General features: G+C 39.6%; 1 protein-coding gene across 4 annotated transcripts in view; it reads left to right on the forward strand.

The window, feature by feature from the left end:
* LRRC4C (leucine rich repeat containing 4C) overlaps nucleotides 1–18881 on the forward strand; it is a 1324260-nt gene that overhangs the window by 1147825 nt on the left and 157554 nt on the right. For 3 of the 4 annotated variants that reach the window (XM_053560156.1, XM_053560152.1, XM_053560151.1), the window contains exon 1: nucleotides 10242–11583. The exons of the other annotated variant lie outside the window; for it this stretch is intronic. The gene's annotated coding sequence lies outside the window, so the exon portion shown is untranslated. Of the gene's footprint in view, nucleotides 1–10241; nucleotides 11584–18881 lie in introns of those variants that run through there. 4 annotated transcript variants of the gene reach the window in all.

Raw genomic sequence — 18881 nt, forward strand, 5'->3', positions numbered from 1 at the left:
AGACAATATGCCTGGAGAAGCCGGGCGCGGGAACAGGAGATGTGGGATAAGATTGAAGAAAGGTTAGGAGGAAGCCGAAGCCAAATAAAGGAGGATTTTAAGAGTCACTCTAAGGAATTTTAATTGTATTTCTGGTACAGCGAAATGTTCTTGGATAAATCTGATCCTCTTTCAATGAGGACTATTGTCCAAAAGGGTAGCTTTTGAGGGAGAGAAGTTAAAGATGCCAAGAAAGACAATTTTACTTTGACTTTATAGTTAATATTTCAAATGAATAATGGTGAGCGAGAGAAACCTCAAACTCTTTCAGTAGCTTCATTTATATCTGAAAAATGTGGTTTTTTTGACACTTCAGTCAATCAGTGGGTGCCATTAATCTGCATATTATGTTACAAGAAGCTGCCTTTCTTCTCAATTTTCCTTTTCTTTTTGTTCTTCTCAGGAAAATTAATTCATGTCATTTCCATTTGAAATTCTATGACATTTAACAGCAGAAGCACTTAGAGGCACCTTTCTATGACTTGAAGCTTAGTTTCATTTCACTGCTTGTCAGCAGCACCTTAAAAAAAAAAAAGAGCCAGGAGGGCCAGGCCTAGCAGTGCCCCTAAGTTACATATGGAAAGTGACTTCACTCAGATTTCTGAGTCTGTATGGAGAGGTCATCTGGAATGGCTGACTTTGGTGAGTGATGCTGGCAATTTGGCTCTTAACATCTTTGCAGTGTTGTATTGTGCTGTGAAAGGAACATTTCAGCTAGTGTTTGTAAGATGTCATCAATTTCACTTTTGAATTTGGCTTTTGGAAAAGGGTGTACTTGCAAACTTTTAGGAACATTTCCTGCAGTTACATGATTTGTTTTGTAAAAGTTGAATAATGTCAATCACACTGTTCTGTGGATCTACATGAAAGCACTTCTTCAGGCAGACGTATTCTGATAAAAGCATAAAATCTAAGAGCCCAGGAGGCTCTGAAAGGCCATCAGTCTAGGGGGCCCCAAACGTTAATGCCTTTCGTGTCATTAAAATGAATATATAGCTGCTCAATATGTTCTTTCCAATTTTTTTATTTGGCAAGGTATTTACATTTGAAAAGAAAATGAAATAAAAGTCAGACAAAAAAGAATGTTTCAGTTTTAAAAAATATGAAAAACTGAATCACGAATTGAAGGTCTTTGTTTAAAATCAACTATTTAATAGGAATATCCCACTACATGGTTCTCACCCTTCTCATTTTGTGAAAGTGGACCAGTGAAATTTGATCAAGGACATAAGGGCTTCTGATCTAATCTGAGCTTGCCTTAAAGACCCAACCTCAACTTGCAGCCTATGTGTGAGCAACTCCAATGGCAGGAAAATCATTGCCTTATGAGGCAGCCCATTCTGTGTTCAGAGAGCTTTGTTTCTAGGAAGTACTTCATTACACTGAAGGGGAGTTATCTACAGCCTCCAAATAAAATGTCATGCATGTATAAACACACACACACACACTCAAAACAGCAAGTATGCAAGCAAAACTCTGTAGATTGTAACACTTGGCATTTCTTACATGGGAGGGACACATTTCTCCCTGTGTCCCTCCCCAAAGCTGCTACCTTTGTCTGGATCCTCATAACCTCCCATGATTAGAGAATCGTTCCTCTCTAATCCATCTCCATACTACCCCTGAGGTGTCTGTAATAAAACCCAAACTTACCATGTCACTTCTTAACCTGATATCTCTCAGTGATGGCTTTTCAACTTTCAAAGAAACAGAATAATAGAAGGAATCCTTTAGCTTGCCGTTAGAAGCAGGTTCAGTTTTTGGCACTTCATCATCTTCCCTGCCACATATTTTCCTTAAGCTTTAGCCTTAAAGTGTTTGTAGTTCTCAAAACAAACAAACAAACAAACAAACCAGTGAATGTCTGCAAAATTCAAACTCAGGTCTACAAAATTCCAAATGTCGTGCTGTTGGCTTGGACTCTCTGCTCTTTCCCTAGTTCAAGTATATCCCCTTTCTGAATGTTCAATAATCCTTTCTAAAAATCGTAAGCTTTCGTAGGAGACAATGAAAAATTACACTTATTTTGCCCAGTCATGGTGTATACAGAACCCACTGGCATTGATACGTATTTGTGATAAACAAATAGGTAAGATATGCTGCATTTGTTTATTTAGTATCTGTCTTTCTGTAGAAGGGAACTGCCTAAGATTGAGGTTTTAGCCTTGAATAAAGGAGAATAAAAAGAAGCAGCACAGAAAAGGGGGATGGGCCTCTCCAAAGAAGCTTTGTTCCAATATCATAATTTTGCCATCCTTTAACCTCAGAGGTAAAAGAAGGAAAACATACAATAGAAGTGAGAAATTTCTGGGGACTTTTAAATGTTTCCCTTAATGTAGATAAGAACCAGTAAAATTGTGAAACTGTAAGAAAGAAAGAAGTCGAATATCGTTGTGGCATAACTGTTATCTTAGTGAAAAAATGTAAGCTTCCATAAATACTATTAAAATTCTTTAAAAATCCTTTCAGGAAGATGGTTAATGTCAGGTAAAATAGCAAACACTCAGTCACTGAAGCAGGTGGAAGCCCCAGTGTTCTCCCTGCACAGTGAGACCACACCTCTAGGCACATCCATGGCCCTTTTCTCCCCCCAAAATATTCATTTCATCTCTTGTTTCATATTCATATGAAATATTCATTTCATCTCCCATAAAACTAACACAGTTATTTATGGATTAGAAATATCTGCGTAATGAAAATCAAAAGGTTTCCATGCCCCTCCCATTCTGAAAGTTCAAAGCTCTGTATATATGTTTATTTGAGGCGGGGGGAGTTTGAAGTATTATTTCATTCAAGTGATAAAGATGTTTCCATTTTCTGTGTAAATACCATGGATTATGTTTTTACAAGTGTGCAGCACTGCCTAATCATTTCCCCCCCTCAGAAATGTTGGGCATGTTAGAAACATGAACATTTAAAAATGCAGAGTGCTTAACATTATTTGAATCATGCGCTACTCTGTCAGCTGGAGGCCTGGAATCACAGATGTGTTAACAAACCTTCAGTGTGAAGAGAACTCAGTTTTGAAATCTATGCACTTTATTTCCTGAAAGCACAATAGTAATGTGGGGGGTAGGGCGGGGAGGACAAGGCTATCATTTCTTGAATCTGCACTGCATGGCCGATGCTGAAATAAAATGATGTTCTTTAGGAATTCTTTAGTATCAAGTGCTGATTTAGCTAGATAAAATGCAGCTGTCTTCCCAAATTACACAACTGGATTCACACCATCTCCTAATTCCTCGTGGAGTTTTAAAGATACCTTTATAGGCAGTTTTCTTTCCAGGGCAAAGATTCCTAGTTTCAATGGTACAAAAATACTGTCATGTCGTGTCTGTGGACAAATACCATCTTTCTTGGAAACATTCAGTAAGGGAGATCATTTTCTGCAAGTGCTTGAGTCCCCACGTAAGAGGGATTTCTAAAATGTAATTGGGTCGAAATCCAATCAGAATTGGCTGTCAAATTGTCATACGGTTTTTTTCTTTCTACTTGCTTATTAAGTCATTCCTAGAGTTAGTCTTGTTACCTGGTGTGCGTAAAACACAGACACCCCCCCCCCCACAAATGCTCTCCTTTAATAATGCCTTTTCCTTTCCAGACTCTTTTGTGATTAATATCTTCCTGGAAAGAATATTTTAAAAATACATCTGTCCTCTGTGTCTGTGGGTTTCACATTCATTGATTCAACCACTGACAGAATGCAAATAAGTTAGGGGAAGTTTTTCATAAATGTTCCAAAAGCAAAACTTGAATTTTCTGCATGGTGGATACTACCTTGACTCCATGAGAATGAAGTGATATGTGGGGACTGTATTAGGTATTTTAAGTAAGGGATGAGAGGATGTGCATAGGAAATGCACAAATACTACACCATGTTAGATAAGAGACTTCAGCATCCTCAGACTTTGGAATCTGCATGGGCCCTGGAACCAATACCCCATGGATGACAAGGGATGATTGTACTTTGAAAACCTGGACACTGGCTCTTACGTGACATCTAATACCTTGTAATTGATTACCTCTCCCATAGTCAAGTTTGTAAGTAATTTAAGCTTTAAATCTGCTAATCTTTGGACAACAAATTATTTTTTATAAGAATGCATCTTGATCTTTGTCCTCTGCCTGCAACATTCTGCAATCATCAATGGTACCTTCATGTCCATAAAGCTTCTAATGCATTAGGATTTCTCTGTGTGAAGTTCCCTGGGACGGCCCCCTACAAAGTGTTAGCTACTGCCTCCTCTGCCTGCCACCTCCAGCTCTTTACACGTACTTCTGTAGAATTCTGACCATAATATGTCTCCGTTTCTTGTAATTAGCATAAATACTATCTATCCAGTGTTCTCCTGGACCAAATGGGCCATTCATTCATCCAGCCAATCAAAATTTCTTAAGAGGCCAAAGGATTCTGCAAAATGGTTACAAATAAGTGTTAAAATAACCAGTTCTTCTTTGAATTGAATATTCACGTATTTTCCCCATTCTTTCCTAGCTAATTCTAAGAGCTGTTTAGGTATTTAGAGTATGAATCTCATTCTGTGCATTGCAAATAGTTATCCCAGTGTTGTGTGGTTTCTTCTTACTCTACATATGGAACAGATTTTCCCTTTGTTTCTTCCTCTAAACTTTCTCATCCACTTTTTTTTTTTTAATTTTTTTATTGTTGCAGTTTGGCCAGGGTTGGGTTTGAACTCACCACCCTCAGTATATGGGGCCAGCACCCTACTCACTGAGCCACAGGCACCACCCTCATCCACTTCTTTTTTCACATGCTAAATGGTACTAAAGAAAGAATAGAATGCACAGGAAGAAAAAATAGTGGCAAAGAGTCCACAGAGGAAGCTAGGAATGGTCTCAGTAAAAAGTAATAAAAAACATGGGGTACATTCTTTTTGGTGCACATCTGTGAACCATTCCTGACATAGTATCCATAGATGTCATCAGGAAAGTGGAGGTAACGGAGGAATTAATAATTTCTAGAGTACCTGGCTCATGATGGGCGATTCCTAGATATCTTGTCATCAATGACTGAATGGCCCCTAACATGGATAGTTTCCTTTTCAGCACACTTCAGTCATCACTAAGGAACGTCATTATTTATAAGGCAAGAGAGGTTGTGGTTGATGTCAGTGCTCACTCTGATTCTTCACTCTCTTTTGTTGTGTAAGGTTTGCAGTGGCCTCCCCTTGGGAGTAAGATAACCTGCCCCATGCCTTGACAATGGGCTCAACCGAGTGATTTGCTTTGGCCCATGGGAAGTTAACAGATTTGATTTGCATTAAAGTTTGAAAACGTATTCGTGTCTTTCCGCCTGCCTTCTTGAACTTCTGCCTTATACTTGAGACAAATGAAGAGAGATAGACACACACAGGGTAGTGCCCCTCGTGGCAGTGACCCCAGCTGAGACCACTGTAGATCAGCAAACTGTGAACCCAGCCAAGACCAGAAGGGCCACATCACCAGTCGCTGGCATTTGAAATTATGAGACATAATTAATGATAGATGTTTTCAGCCTCCAAATTTTGGGATGGTTTATTACGCATCGATTGCTAACTGATTCAGAAGTTATAATTCTCTGAAGAAATCACCTTATTTGGTTGAATCTTCTTTTTGGTTTACTATTTTAATAATTGCAATCAAGATCTCATCTTTGTAGGATTTTTTTTATACTACAGTAAAAAACATATAGAGTCACACAAAAACAATGCAAGTCTTTCCATTTCCTAATGTCATAATCTTAGATATTTATTCACTCAACAACATGCAAAGCATTGGAAATAAAACAGTACTCTTGTGAAATCAGTCATGGTGCAGGGGGACTCAAGACATGAGCAAATCACTTCCATCCAGCACAGTAAATTATAATAGGAAATATTTGCTTGGAGTACAATCCCTGAAATGAAATAACCCAAGTTAAAATCTTGCCTCTGTCACTTCTTAGCTGGGTGCTTTTATTGAACTTCAACTCTAATTTTATTATCTATAAAATGCAATTTTAATCATACCCACTTCATAAGATTATTGGAAGGATTGCATAAGCTAAAATATATAACATACTTAGAACGATGCTTGGTACTTATAACCTCTAATTAAATGCCAGTTTTTAATACAAAATTTTAAGCCTATAAGAACACAGGAAAGTAAAACCATATGAGGCTGAGTAGAGGGTTAGCCAGCATAGAGAAGGCACTTTTAAAAAAATGAGGAAATTTGCAGATCTGCTTGGACTTTAGGATCCTCATCTATATTTCAATGAAGAAAGAATACTTTGTAGGTTATTGTTAGGATGTATTCCAGTTCTGAAATGCAGCATCTATGTAATACTGTCTAGCATAACTAATGTACTAAACTCCCATTACGTATGATATTTTAACATCAAAGTAATTTTCAAAATAGAAGATGGTTTAATGAAGTTAATTTACATGTCATTATGTGTGACTATGGAGGCAAGCTTGATACAATTATCTCAGAGAATATTCTGGTCCCTGTTTAATAGTACTGAAAGTGAAAAAGAAACATCTATTCCCAGGATTTATAATACAGAATAAAGACTCAGGCTGTAAGTATGTATTGTGCTTCAGTAGAGTAGCCTAAAGCCTGTTAAATCCAATTAATAAACACAATAGACATTCACGTTTCCTTTATTTTTAAGCAAAGTTACTGAATTCATCCGACTTGGTATTTTGTATTTCTGATTACAAGATGCTGTCCCTTGCTGTTTGCTAAAGATTACACTTGGTAGAGTCACCAAGACACAGTGAAATGACATGATGGTTTTGTTTCACCATCCAAAATGTCCACAAATCAGAGAACAAACACAGAACTCTGTATGTCCATAAGACAAGGCTATGGGTTAGCACTGGGCCCCATGTTGTCACAAGTCATCTAATTTCAGTGACATTCTGCTTTTGATAACTAGTTGGGGTAACAAGGTAGGCTAAAAGGGAGTGTGATGATGTGATGTCATTTCCTTTAAAAGAGCATTTATGAAAAATTTTACTTGAACATATTTTCTGTCATTATTGACATTAGCCAGACACCTCTTCTCCATAAATATCTATACTTATGTTGTTATTTGTTATTAACAACAATTTAGTTTGCATGTATATTTTTGTGATAGCTTGTTTGCTACAATTTCAATTCTCTTTAAGTAAGGTTCTTCAGGGATAGAAGTGGCAACACTATCCCATCAAAGGGTCTCAATTTTACCTCTAGAATTCAGGGCTAATAATGACAGCCTATACACTCGTGGAGGTGTTCCTCATGTTACCAAAACCTGGATGTTACAGCAAAACCAGCTGAAACCAAATCCAGAACTGAAATTGAAGAGATCTGGGTTCAAAGTTTGGCTATGTCATTTACTAAGTATATGACTTTAAGTTTCACTTTCCCCATCTTCAAAATCACTCAGGAGGTTGTTTTGAGGATTAAATAAGGTAATGTGTACTACCTTATACTAAAAAAGTATAGCAAAAGGCCATGCTGCAAATACTCAATAATTACTGGTTGAATCTAAAAATGAAAGTGAAATGACTAATTCAAGGTCACATACCGTGAATGTATAGCAGATGAGGGCAAAGATACCCACATCTTTTAACAGCTGTTGAATGGGAAGGTATACAAGAATGGCAAACCTTTCCTTTTTTCCTTTTGGCTAAATAGCACTTATTCTTCCCTGATTCTTTGCTTAATAGATCAACAGATTCATTCTGAAAGGCATTCAAGATGTCTGGGAGATAGCTAATAATCATCTTTGAAAAACAAATCAAAAACAAGCCTTTCCCTTGCTGTCAAAGTCCCTAGAAGGAATATTTTCACTTTAAATGGCTTTTGGCTTACTTCAGAACCAAAATATAGACTCCTCTGAAAGTACTGTTTAATGGTTTATCAGTGGACAAACTATAATTGACATATGAATGGAAGAGCTTCAGAACACAAAGTTATAGTCAACTGCTCACTAGTGCTTTGAAACAATTAATACAGCATTCATTTAAAAAATAAAAACAATGCTATTAACTCTCAACAAATTCACATTCTGATATAATTTATAACTTCAAAGTTCTCCAAAAAGGTGGAGAAATTACAATGAATCACAATTCATGTGTTAGGTAGGAAAGGTCTTTCTGCTTGAAAGTGCTGACATTTGAGTTCCACATTACAGCAAATTCTCAGAACCCAAAGAAATTTATATATGTAATTTTTGTTTAACTCTAAGCAAGGAAATATCCATGTTCTATAAAAGAAACAGGGAAGGGAAAAAACGAACATGTAGTGTAAACTTAGATAAGCCCCTAACATTCCCTTTGTAAAACTTTTCTTCTTTTTTTTGTCTGATGAAGCTTTTCATTATCATTTACTTTATTTAAAATTGTTTTTATACTAATAATATACTTTGATTTCTCAAAAATAAAATCAGCAGGCAGTGCCTGTGGCTCAGTAAGTAGGGTGCCAGCTCCATATACTGAGAGTGGCGGGTTCAAACCGGGCCCTGGCCAAACTGCAACAACAAAAAAAAAAAATAGCCGGGCGTTGTGGCAGGGGCTGGTAGTCCCAACTACTCGGGAGGCTGAGGCAAGAGAATCACCTAAGCCCAAGAGCTGGAGGTTGCTGTGAGCTGGGACAGAACTGCACTCTACTGAGGGCAACAAAGTGAAACTCTGCCTCTAAAAATAAATAAATAAATAGATAAATAAATAAAATCAGCCAAAGATCATGACTGACAGGACACTTACCACACACATTAACACTCTTCCTCGCCAAAAAAAAAGTGTTATTTTTTGAATTGTCATTCCTAATTGTGTCCATTTCATAAGGCAAGGTCACATACCTAATGACATAGAATGAATATCTACAGCTTACAGAAAAGGCCTTATGATAATTATAGAGAAAGAAAGCAATATAAAGACTATTAATAGCGTTATTTGGTGAGTCTGGCCCCTCTTTTGAAGAGGACCCAGTGAAGCTGAAATGTGCCAACCGCTTTCCTAACGTAAGTTGATGGAGAAGCCCACATCCGGAGCAGAGGGTTTTGGAATTGAGTTGTCAAGCTGTCCTGGATGTCGTGTACAAACCGAACAGGCCAATTTACTGTAACACTGCAAAGGCTGAAGGCTACTATCTCGCCTTTACAGTTGCTTCCTCCGTGAGATTATGCTGCTGCACTACAGGCTCCCTCGCCAGTAGCTTTTGAGCAACTCCTGATTGTTTGTGGTGAGCCTTTTCTAAGTAATAGCATCCTGTTAATCCTCACTTGGGACCAGCCTGTTCGGTTGGCTAGGGAATAGGCTCTCACCCTGCAATTTGAAAGCAACAGCTTTGTGTGTTTGGTGATAATTTTGAACCCTAGTGGTGATTTTATTTCAGTATCTTCCCTTTAGTAGCTCAAAACTCCTCAATTTCTGGATGAAAACAGGCAGGCTTTTCGAAAAAAACTGACAACTCCCACACAGCCCGCGTTTCTTTGCCTATTACTAACCTCCTAGCGTGGGGGCTGCTTTGACGCGCAGCCGTTCCGATTCTGCCCTCTAGGTGGCAGCAGTGCCACGCCTCAGAGGCTCCAATCCCCTCTTCCCTGACTTCAAGTGTTAATGCAATTGACCAATCAGTGCTAAGATGATGGGAGGTAATTGGGTAATTGTATTTTACTGATCACAAGCAGAGAAAGGGAAAGGAAAAGAGGAAGGCAAGAGGGGCAGGGGAGGGAAGGGGACTGCAGTCCGAAAGGAGCTTTTGGAAGCTAGGACCCTAAACGTCAGGAAGTGGCATTGGTCGAAAGAAAGCCTAGACTGGAAGTAGCTGCCGACCGCGCAGGGAGCGCATTTATTAATTTGGGGGGAAAGGAGGAGAAAGCGAAGGAGTGGGAGGAAGAGAGTTGCAGCCGAAGTGCGGATGGAAGGGGACTGGGGCTTCTGCCACGAGCCGGGGAGATGGCGCTAAGGGCGGCGCGCAGCCCCTGCGCTCCGAGGACGCGTCTCCGGGCCAAGAACTAGCCGGCGGCGCGGAGCTCTGCGCCAAGAAGAACCAACTTGTGGCTCCGAGATGTGCCCAGCGCAGCTGGGAATGAGATCAGAGCTGCAGTTCCATTTGAGAAGAATGAGAAGAGCCAGCGATTAGGAATTTTTTAACCCCTTCGTTCTTTTTTTATTATTATAATTTTATTTTTTCCTTCTGCTTCCCCCCCCCTTTTTTTAATTTGCCTAATACCCCGTCAGTCCATCGCTTGTCCTCTCCATGTGAAATAAAAGCCCAGTCTGAACTTCCGTCGCCGCGGTGTCCCCCGCTGATGGAGAAGGGGACCCGGGGGCCGGCGGGGGCCACCGGCGAGGAACCGCGCCGCGCGTCTCCCCCGCGATCCCGGCCCTGATCTCGGAGTTCTGCGACACCTGGAGGATCCAGATCGGGTGCCGGGGTGGGGGCGGGGGCAGGGGCTGCGAAAGCTACCCCAAGCCTTGAAAAAAAAAAAAGAAAAGAAAGAAAAAGTATCGGGGTGGGGAGGAATGGGTTTCTTCTTGACAGCTGACGGAGCCTTGAAATTTTCCTCCACTGCCTCCGCCGCCGCCCCCGCCCCGGCCCCCCGCACTCCATTTAACGTGAGATTATGAAATTGCAGAGGCGGTGGAGGGAAGGAGACGGGATATAACGGGAGTTTAGAGGGGAAGGTGGCTGGCCTGGTGGCTGAAATAAAAAATCCAATTGCGCACTGGGTTGTGATGAGAAATCTAATCAGATCGTCTTTGGCGAAGGGGCCGGCCGGAAGGGTGGCGAGCGGGGGGAGTTGATCCCCAAATTCTTTGAAGGGGAGGCTGGGGAGAGGAACTGACCATGTAAAAAGGAGACTTTTTTGGTGGCGGTGGCTGTCGGGTGCCTTGCAAACACGAAGGATGCGGGACGCAGCTTTCTCTCGGAGCCGAATGCGGTGGATAAACTGCTCTAAAGGAGGAGGAACGAAGCTTTTTCTTGCGAGACCTGGATCTGAAAACAAATGTGTATATGTGCACACGGGGAACCTTTAAAAAATGAAATAAACCAGTGTTAGACCCGCGGGGGTCGGTGTGTTCTGACATAAATAAATAATATTCAAACAGCTGCCCCCTTCCCCCAAAAGGATGGTTGGAAATGGAGAACCCAGGATCCACAAAGAAAAAGTATGTCCGTGTATTCTCCATAAAGGAGAAAGTAAGCCAAGGAGATATTTTTGGAATGAAAAGTTTGGGGCTTTTTTAGGAAAGTAAAGACCTGATACGGTGGTGTTTTCTTTTTGAATTTCCCACAAGAGGAGAGGAAATTAATAATATATCTGCAAAGAAATGTCAGAGAAGAAAAGTTGACCGCGGCAGGATGAAGCATGGATTGGGGGAGCCAAAGCAGCAGAGCACAGTTGGATTTGTGCCTGTGTTGACTGAAATTGAAGGATAATTGCAGTTGGATTTTTCTTCATCAACCTTTTTTTTTTTTTTTTTTGGTGTCAAGATCATGCATTTTCTCTTGTTCTTTACCACCTGGATTTCCATCTGGATGTTGCTGTGATCAGTCTGAAATACAGTGAGTGACCCTTATTTTCTTACTTATTGGTAAAGAAAATGTCCATTAATTTGATGTTCTTGGTCTCTTTATCCTAAAGACCTGGTTATGAAGGGCCCAGAAAACAAGGGAGAGAGGGTGGCCCATGCGTTTGCTCCAACAGGCTGTGCTCAACTGATGAACTGGTTTGCTCTGTGGAGGCAGCCTGTCTGCATCCTAGGCAAACATCTTTTGCAAACGTTCACCAGGGAGAAAAAATGTCCCTAAGAAAGCTGCTGCAGTACCGGATGATGGTGCCAGGTGATTGACAGTCTAGAATGCATTTAAGTTGTGTGGCAGCCCTGGAATTAGATGCACAAATGTTTGGCTATTGGAAATCGAAGGGACTCAATTTAAATTTCATTATTCAACATGACATTGCAGAGTGACAGAATGTATTAACACAAAAATATGATACTAAACCAAGCATGGGAAGGGTGGCTTCTGGCTGGTGGGTGGGTATGGGGGAGGAAGCTGGTGGAGAGAGGTGACTGCACTTCTCACCATCTCTCTTGCACACATACACATGCCCAAAGGTGGTCTTCAGATGACCTGAGTTCTCACCAGGGCTAAGAAATGAAACAAGGAGGAACCTACTTCTCTTCAACCCCACCCCCTCCTAATGAAGGACTTCTCTGGATAACAGAAGCTGTGCAGAGATGGTAAAGGGCCATGGGAGTTGACGTAGGTTTTGCCAGAAACCTTCCTAACATTAACCAGGACACAGCTCTGGAGGAAAAGACAGAAATCTAGTGCTCTGTGGTAACTCAGAAAAAGAAGTGGAAGGGCAGGTTTTTATGTTAAGCACCAAAGCTTCTCACAAGCCTCCTTTGTCTTGTGAAAAAGAGGCCAATATAGAAACATGAAAGAGGAGGTGGAAAATGCTTAGAGAGCCTGAGAGCCTGTGGGGTCCCCTCCTCCTCCCCCACAGCACCAGAGTCCTGAAACTGGGCTTTTAAGCACAACTCTCCCTCTCACCCTTCCCTACTTCTCTCTGGGGCCTTGTCTCAGAATCATAGACTCATACAACTTTAGAGCCAGCACACTCCTCAGAAATCTCATGCCAATCACCCAAGACACCAAGGCCTGGAGCACCTATAACTCTTTGATGAACAGCCAAACAGAATAAGACAGGTGATTCACACAGGCCCCCAAACAGCAGACACAGGTCAGTTCTGGATCCAAAGTGGACGGGTATCAGCCGTACATAGCCTTACATGGCTACTTCTGTCCCTAAGCTGCCATTTTTATCAAGAAGACTGAGAGGAAGATACATTGGTCCCCAGGGCTTGAAATAAACTCCTGCCCGAGTAGCCCTCAAGGGATGAAAACTCCAACATTCCTTTTCTCCCCTTCCCTGCTTCCTCTCTTGCTCCCTTTTTCCTTTCTTCGTTTCATGGCATAGTTCAAATTACCCTGGCTTTAATACTATTTTTGAAAAAAATCCACCCTCTGGCATATTCCAAGGAGATGAAAGGCACTAAACCCCTGGGCCCTGTCTTGGTGTTAGCCACATTTAATCCCATGAGCGGTGGTCCCCAGAGAGTCATTAATGCACCGTGGAGTTAGATTTATATTCCAGAGGTGATAATAGAAACCAGAAACTCCCAGCTAAAAGCATCTGAGTCTGTTCTTTTCACCCACATCATCTATTCTTATCTTTTTCATTATTCCTTAACTAAACTAGCCTACAGCTGAGCACTTCTCTAATTTATTTTTCTGGGCACATGTTTCCTGTTGGGACACAAATCAGCCAATACATTTAACAACCTATGAAAATAATTGTGCAGGATGTTGTTGCCCTCCTGGAGCTCCTAGCAGACTTCTGCATATATTATCATAATTCTCTTCCGTGTTTTTTGTGTGTGTGTTTGTGTGTCGGCTTCTTTGTTTTGCTTTACATGATCAGAGTTTAGTCACCATTTGTGGTCATTGAAGGACATATTTAGTTCCTGTTCAGGAACTTAGCAAAACTAACAAAAAAAGTAAGAAGGGGAAAAATGTACAAAATGTACAATGATGCTTTTTACTTCATAGCTCTGGGCTTCACATTGGAAACCTAGCTTTCTAGTTAGGTTGGGTCTGCCAGTTGGGGGAGGTCTTATTTTTGTTCTTGTTTTTCTTTTTCTTTATGTATTTTTTGACATCCAAATGTCTTCAGTGTTACTGTGATTAGACCTCAAAGTATGTGTCTCTTGTGACAGTGTCATCCCCTCCCTCTAACTTCTATACTTATTTATATACACATGCAAACTTTCCTGAGAGGGAGGAAGGAAAGAAAAGAGAAACACACGCAGAGAGAGAATTGGTTTAGAATTGTGGGCTGAAATGTGTCCTTCCACCCACCTCCACTTAAATCTGGAGATGATGGGGCATTGAAAGATGTCATCATTTTTTATGCTGGTGAATCATTTCACCAGCTCTGCAGTTTGAAACTCATGACCCAGCTTGGGGGTTAGCTCTTCTGGTTTTGCAGGCAGAGTTGGTCCTGAATTTTGGTCAAGTTCTTCATGGACTGATGAAAGAATTATGGCAGGGATGGAGCTAGAAACTTATCAGTTGATTTCAGGGCTGAAGTTAGCCCCCTCCCCTTGATTAGCATTTGTGAGGAGGTAGTTGTGTACCAGAATCTGCTCAAGACCGCTTGCCCAGAAAGCTGCTGGGGTCTATAAGTTTTGAAGTTACCTTTTCAAATCTCTTCCTCCTTACTGTCATAGCTGTGCCCTGTGAGCAATACCTTTAATTTCTTTGCCTCTCAATTGTCTCATCTTTGGGATGAGAATGGTAATATCTAATTTGTTGAATTGTTCTGTGAATGATAAGTAATGTTATTCAAAGCTTCAGGCATAACAGACCCCCTAAGGATGGCTGCTTGTTATGATTATTCTTGGATTAATTTGAATTAACTTCCTGACAATGAATAACAGTCTGGCCAAACTCTTTGGCAGTTCTAGTGACTGTACTTAGAAACTAGGGATGATATACCTTACAGTAGTTGCTAGCTTCCTCTTTTGAGGTTCCATCTGGACAGATTGGCTCAGTATATTATTTGAGATATAAAATGTTTCCTTGGATGAGAAACTATAAATCATGATTTTCTTCTAAAGGTATAGAAGAAATGAATCTCAGCAAAAATAACAATTATTGCAATTTTAGAGGGAAATCATGCTATTAATGTGTGTGCTTTGGGTCTAGAAGTTGCAGGAGATAGTCCTTATATTTTAAATGTATCATTTAAGCTACACATTATTAATACATAGTCTGGACCTGGAATGCACAAAGTAGAGCAAATGTCTATGGAGTTATATAATCGAAATTAGATGGTATAAAATTTCACTACTAATATTGAGGCCCCGAAGACCACAATTTGCATACACAGTCTTCCTAGTGAAAAGGAACCCTTCATTAGTTAAACCCTATCTTTCTTTGTGATAAGCTACAGACCCAAAAGAATGTACGGGATCAAGAAGATTTAATGCAGGCATACACGTCATAGTTTCCATGTGCAGACCAACTCACCAGTGGTTTTCCAAGGCATCCAGTCGTGGTTCTTGCTTATAATTTTATTCTCTACACTAGCAGCCCTGTGCTTTATGCATTTCCTCAATATGCTTCCAGGGACCTGTTTTCTCTTTAAGGAAGAAGAGTCTTATTGTAAATATTCTTGTTGTCATATCTGTGGATGATAATAGTCCAGTCAGGCTTGGGAGGTAGATGTGCACTGGATTTTTATACTGTTTCTTTTCAATGAAAGCAACTTGAAATCTTTATCCGTCTTGGAAAAGCATTTTAAAGTTAACCATTTTGACTGGTCTTGAGAAAAGATGGAAATGATCAATGGACATACTCACTATGTGATAAATTTTACCGTTTTGCATACTTTCTAAAAGGTATCTAAGAAATCAGGTAAAACTTGGACTCTAGCATCCCAATTAAATTCAAATACTCAGCTTGCCACTAGGTCATTTGTGTTCCGTGCACCATTTAAGCTCTCTGAGTCTGTTTGCTTCCCTGTCAAAAAGAGGTAATAGCAACTGCATGGAACTGACTGCCAGGAGGACAAAATCAGATGGCATTTGTCATGCACAGCAAGCGTTCGATAAATGCACATTTACATTGATCATTTTAGTTTAGGTAATGCATGGTTTGCAAGAAAGAGATGTGGTCCCCATGGGCAGGAAGATGTTAATCTAAGTTCATATTGACATGGATGAAAAAGGGAAACCCGTGAGCAGGATTAGAGTTGGAGTATCACAGAAGTAGATAGGACCATTTGGGATAAGATCCTACAGTTTTAAAACACATTCAGAAGTGCTTGGATGAATGCCATTAATCCAGTGAAAATCATACTTTGCGAATTGTGGGAAGTCTACTTTTGTGTCCATGGAAACTTTGCTTAGCTTGTCAAGTACTTCATAAGACAGGCATAAAAAAATTAATGATTTATAAATGGTGTCTTAGAAGGCTCCTTAAGGGATCAAAAATCTTTACATCTTTCATTTCTTCAAAATAATTTCTCTGGAGAAATTGAATTTTGACAGTTGACATTTGGGTAGGCAGATCTTGTGGCTTAGATAATATGCTTGTCACATTCTCTGAGAGGAAGGACTTTATTCTGTTCTCTGGTCTGTCCTTAGCACCTTAAAAGACTATCTGACAAATAGTATGCACACAATAATTATTCCTTGAATAACCAACCAAACTTAGTCTAAGAAACAACCCCTCTAAAGGACTCAAATGCATACAAAAACCTGTGTGCATGCATACACCTGCAGGCATCCACAAGAAGCCTGGCCTTCAGGAATCTACAGAAGCTTGATGAGAAACACCAGTGGGTATACTCTACACACACACAGAGCAACAATGAATGGTTTTCTTATGTTAGAAAATCTGAGGTATGAAAATTAGATGATACAGTATGGTTTTCTTATTCTTGGAATTGTCATGAATGAAATGTGACCTTTTTTACAAGTCACCTTACCCCTCCAGGTCTTAAAATCTCCTCTGTCAGATAAACGTAAAAATCATGGTTGCTTTAATCACTAAGATTTTAGGTTTCTGAGTTCATAATTAACTACCTACCCTGTTTTCCCAAAAATAAGACAGTGTCTTATTTTAAGGTGTGCTTCCAAAGATGCACTAGGTCTTATTTTCAGGGGACGTTTTATCTTTCATGTAAGTAGGTCTTATTTTCGGAGGATGTCTTATTTTGGGGAAAACAGGGTAGGAATTCTGGATTCCTGAAAATTAAAAATATATAATCCCAGATCTCAGACACTAGTTATTTAAATGTGGAGAATAACCTCATAGTATTCTATGAGAAAGGTGGAATCAGTACTAAAGCAACAGGTATGTGGGTAACAAGGTGAAGGATGTGCCCAGATGGTTTGAGGAGAAATACGGATTTGGAATAGATGACAACTCTGTTTCACCACCTGTTAGCTGGAGGATCCTAAATTGGCCAATTAACTTTGCTAAGTAAGCCTCAGTTTCCTTAACTGTAAAAGTGTAGTTTTTGTTTTGTTTTGTTTTGTTTTGTTTTTTGCAGTTATTTAGGATCATTAAGATGTTCAAGTATTTGGGAAATGATTGGCATTCAATAACTGCTAGCTGATTTTCTCTTCTTTTTAATCTGTGGTTACTTTATATAAAAATGTGAACATTTAAATTTAAATAGGCTGTGGATATTTTCCTTTCCATTAACTGAGTACGGAAATGAAGGATTTTTTCTCCACTTTATTATCAAAGTTGGTAAAAGATTAGTTTTGATAATGTTTTCCAATGTTGATTAAATTCATAATAAAGTCTGAAAATGCTGAAAAACTTCAGGAAGGTTAATATACTTTTATTTAAACTTTGGAACAGCCTCATGCCAGCCTTTGATGCATATGGAAGCTTTTAACATTGTGGGGGTTACAGGGAAACAGTCGTCTCCCATTATCTGTGGTTTAAGCTTCTTGTGATGTCAGTTACCTGTGGTCAATTGTGCAATCAAAAAATAGATGAATATGAGTGCATGCCATTCACATAGTTTTTATTATAATATATTATTATAATTGTTCCATTTTATTATTAAATATTGTTAATCTCTTAATGTGCCTAATTCATAAATTTAGCTATCATAGGCATGTCTGTATAAGAATATGCTATGCATGGTACATGTAAGATTTGGTTTTATGTACGGGCAGTTTCATGCATCCACTGAGGGTCTTGAACCATATCTCCTGAGAAAAGGGGGGGACTATGTAATGTAATAATAACAGTAGTAATTGTCAGTTATTGAGCATTTGATATGCACCAGGCACTGTACTGACAACAGAACATGTGTTTTTCTCCTAAATCCTCACTTAGTGAACTGAAATGCAAAGAAACTAAGCAATTTGTCTTAGGTTATATAGCAACTAAATGGTGAAGCCGGAAATAGAAGGTAGGTATCTCTTGACTTCAGAACCCCAAATTAGAGTCAATAAACTCAAACTTCTTGATCTGGTAGCAGTTTGCTGTTGTATAACCAGGTACTCAATCTGAATATTTTACTTGTAATTGAGATGTCTATGGTTTCCCTTCTTCCTAGTTCCTAAAATGAAAGCTCTTCAGTAGCTTAGTTCACATATGCCTTGCATATTTTTCAATATGGTTTTCAATAATATCTAAGTGTGACTTTAAGAAAGGAAGCAACAACTTCTATGAAAGACTTAGGAAAAATTGTCCTAACTCACTGAACATATCCAATGGACCTTTGCAAGATGCTATAAGATATTCTAGGAATTTACAATTATATGAGAAATTCAATTCTAGTAATACATTTGGGGTTTAATACAATATCCTATAAACCAGATGGATTCCTAATGTTGGGCAGCCAACACCTGATTTAGTTCTTTTCATGTAAAATGTCTCTGTAGCACTTGATGTCAGTATCTGCCTCTGGCTTCCAGAAATGCTTCCAAGGGTTTGGGGCACTGCCCGTTGATCACTCCCTTTATTTGTCTGACGGTCATTCTCCTCTCATCTTGCTGCTCTGATCCTTAAATGGTGAGGGCTTCTTCTTTGAATCTTTTCTATTCCCAATCTCTCTGCATTGCTGAGAGATGTCAGTCAGGTTCGTTTTGTGAGATGAGACTCACATCTTAGTCGGCTGTATGCAAAAAATGTTCATTGCTGGAAAGATCCCACTTCCCTGGCTTTGCAGGCCTTGCAAAATTAATACATCAACTGTAACTGAGTACTTTCCCTCCAGGGACCTATATATTTATAATTTTAACTAATAGGAATGTCTCTTT

The sequence above is a fragment of the Nycticebus coucang genome, chromosome 14 (genome assembly GCF_027406575.1).
Source record: "Nycticebus coucang isolate mNycCou1 chromosome 14, mNycCou1.pri, whole genome shotgun sequence".
NCBI classification, from domain to species: Eukaryota; Metazoa; Chordata; class Mammalia; order Primates; family Lorisidae; genus Nycticebus; species Nycticebus coucang.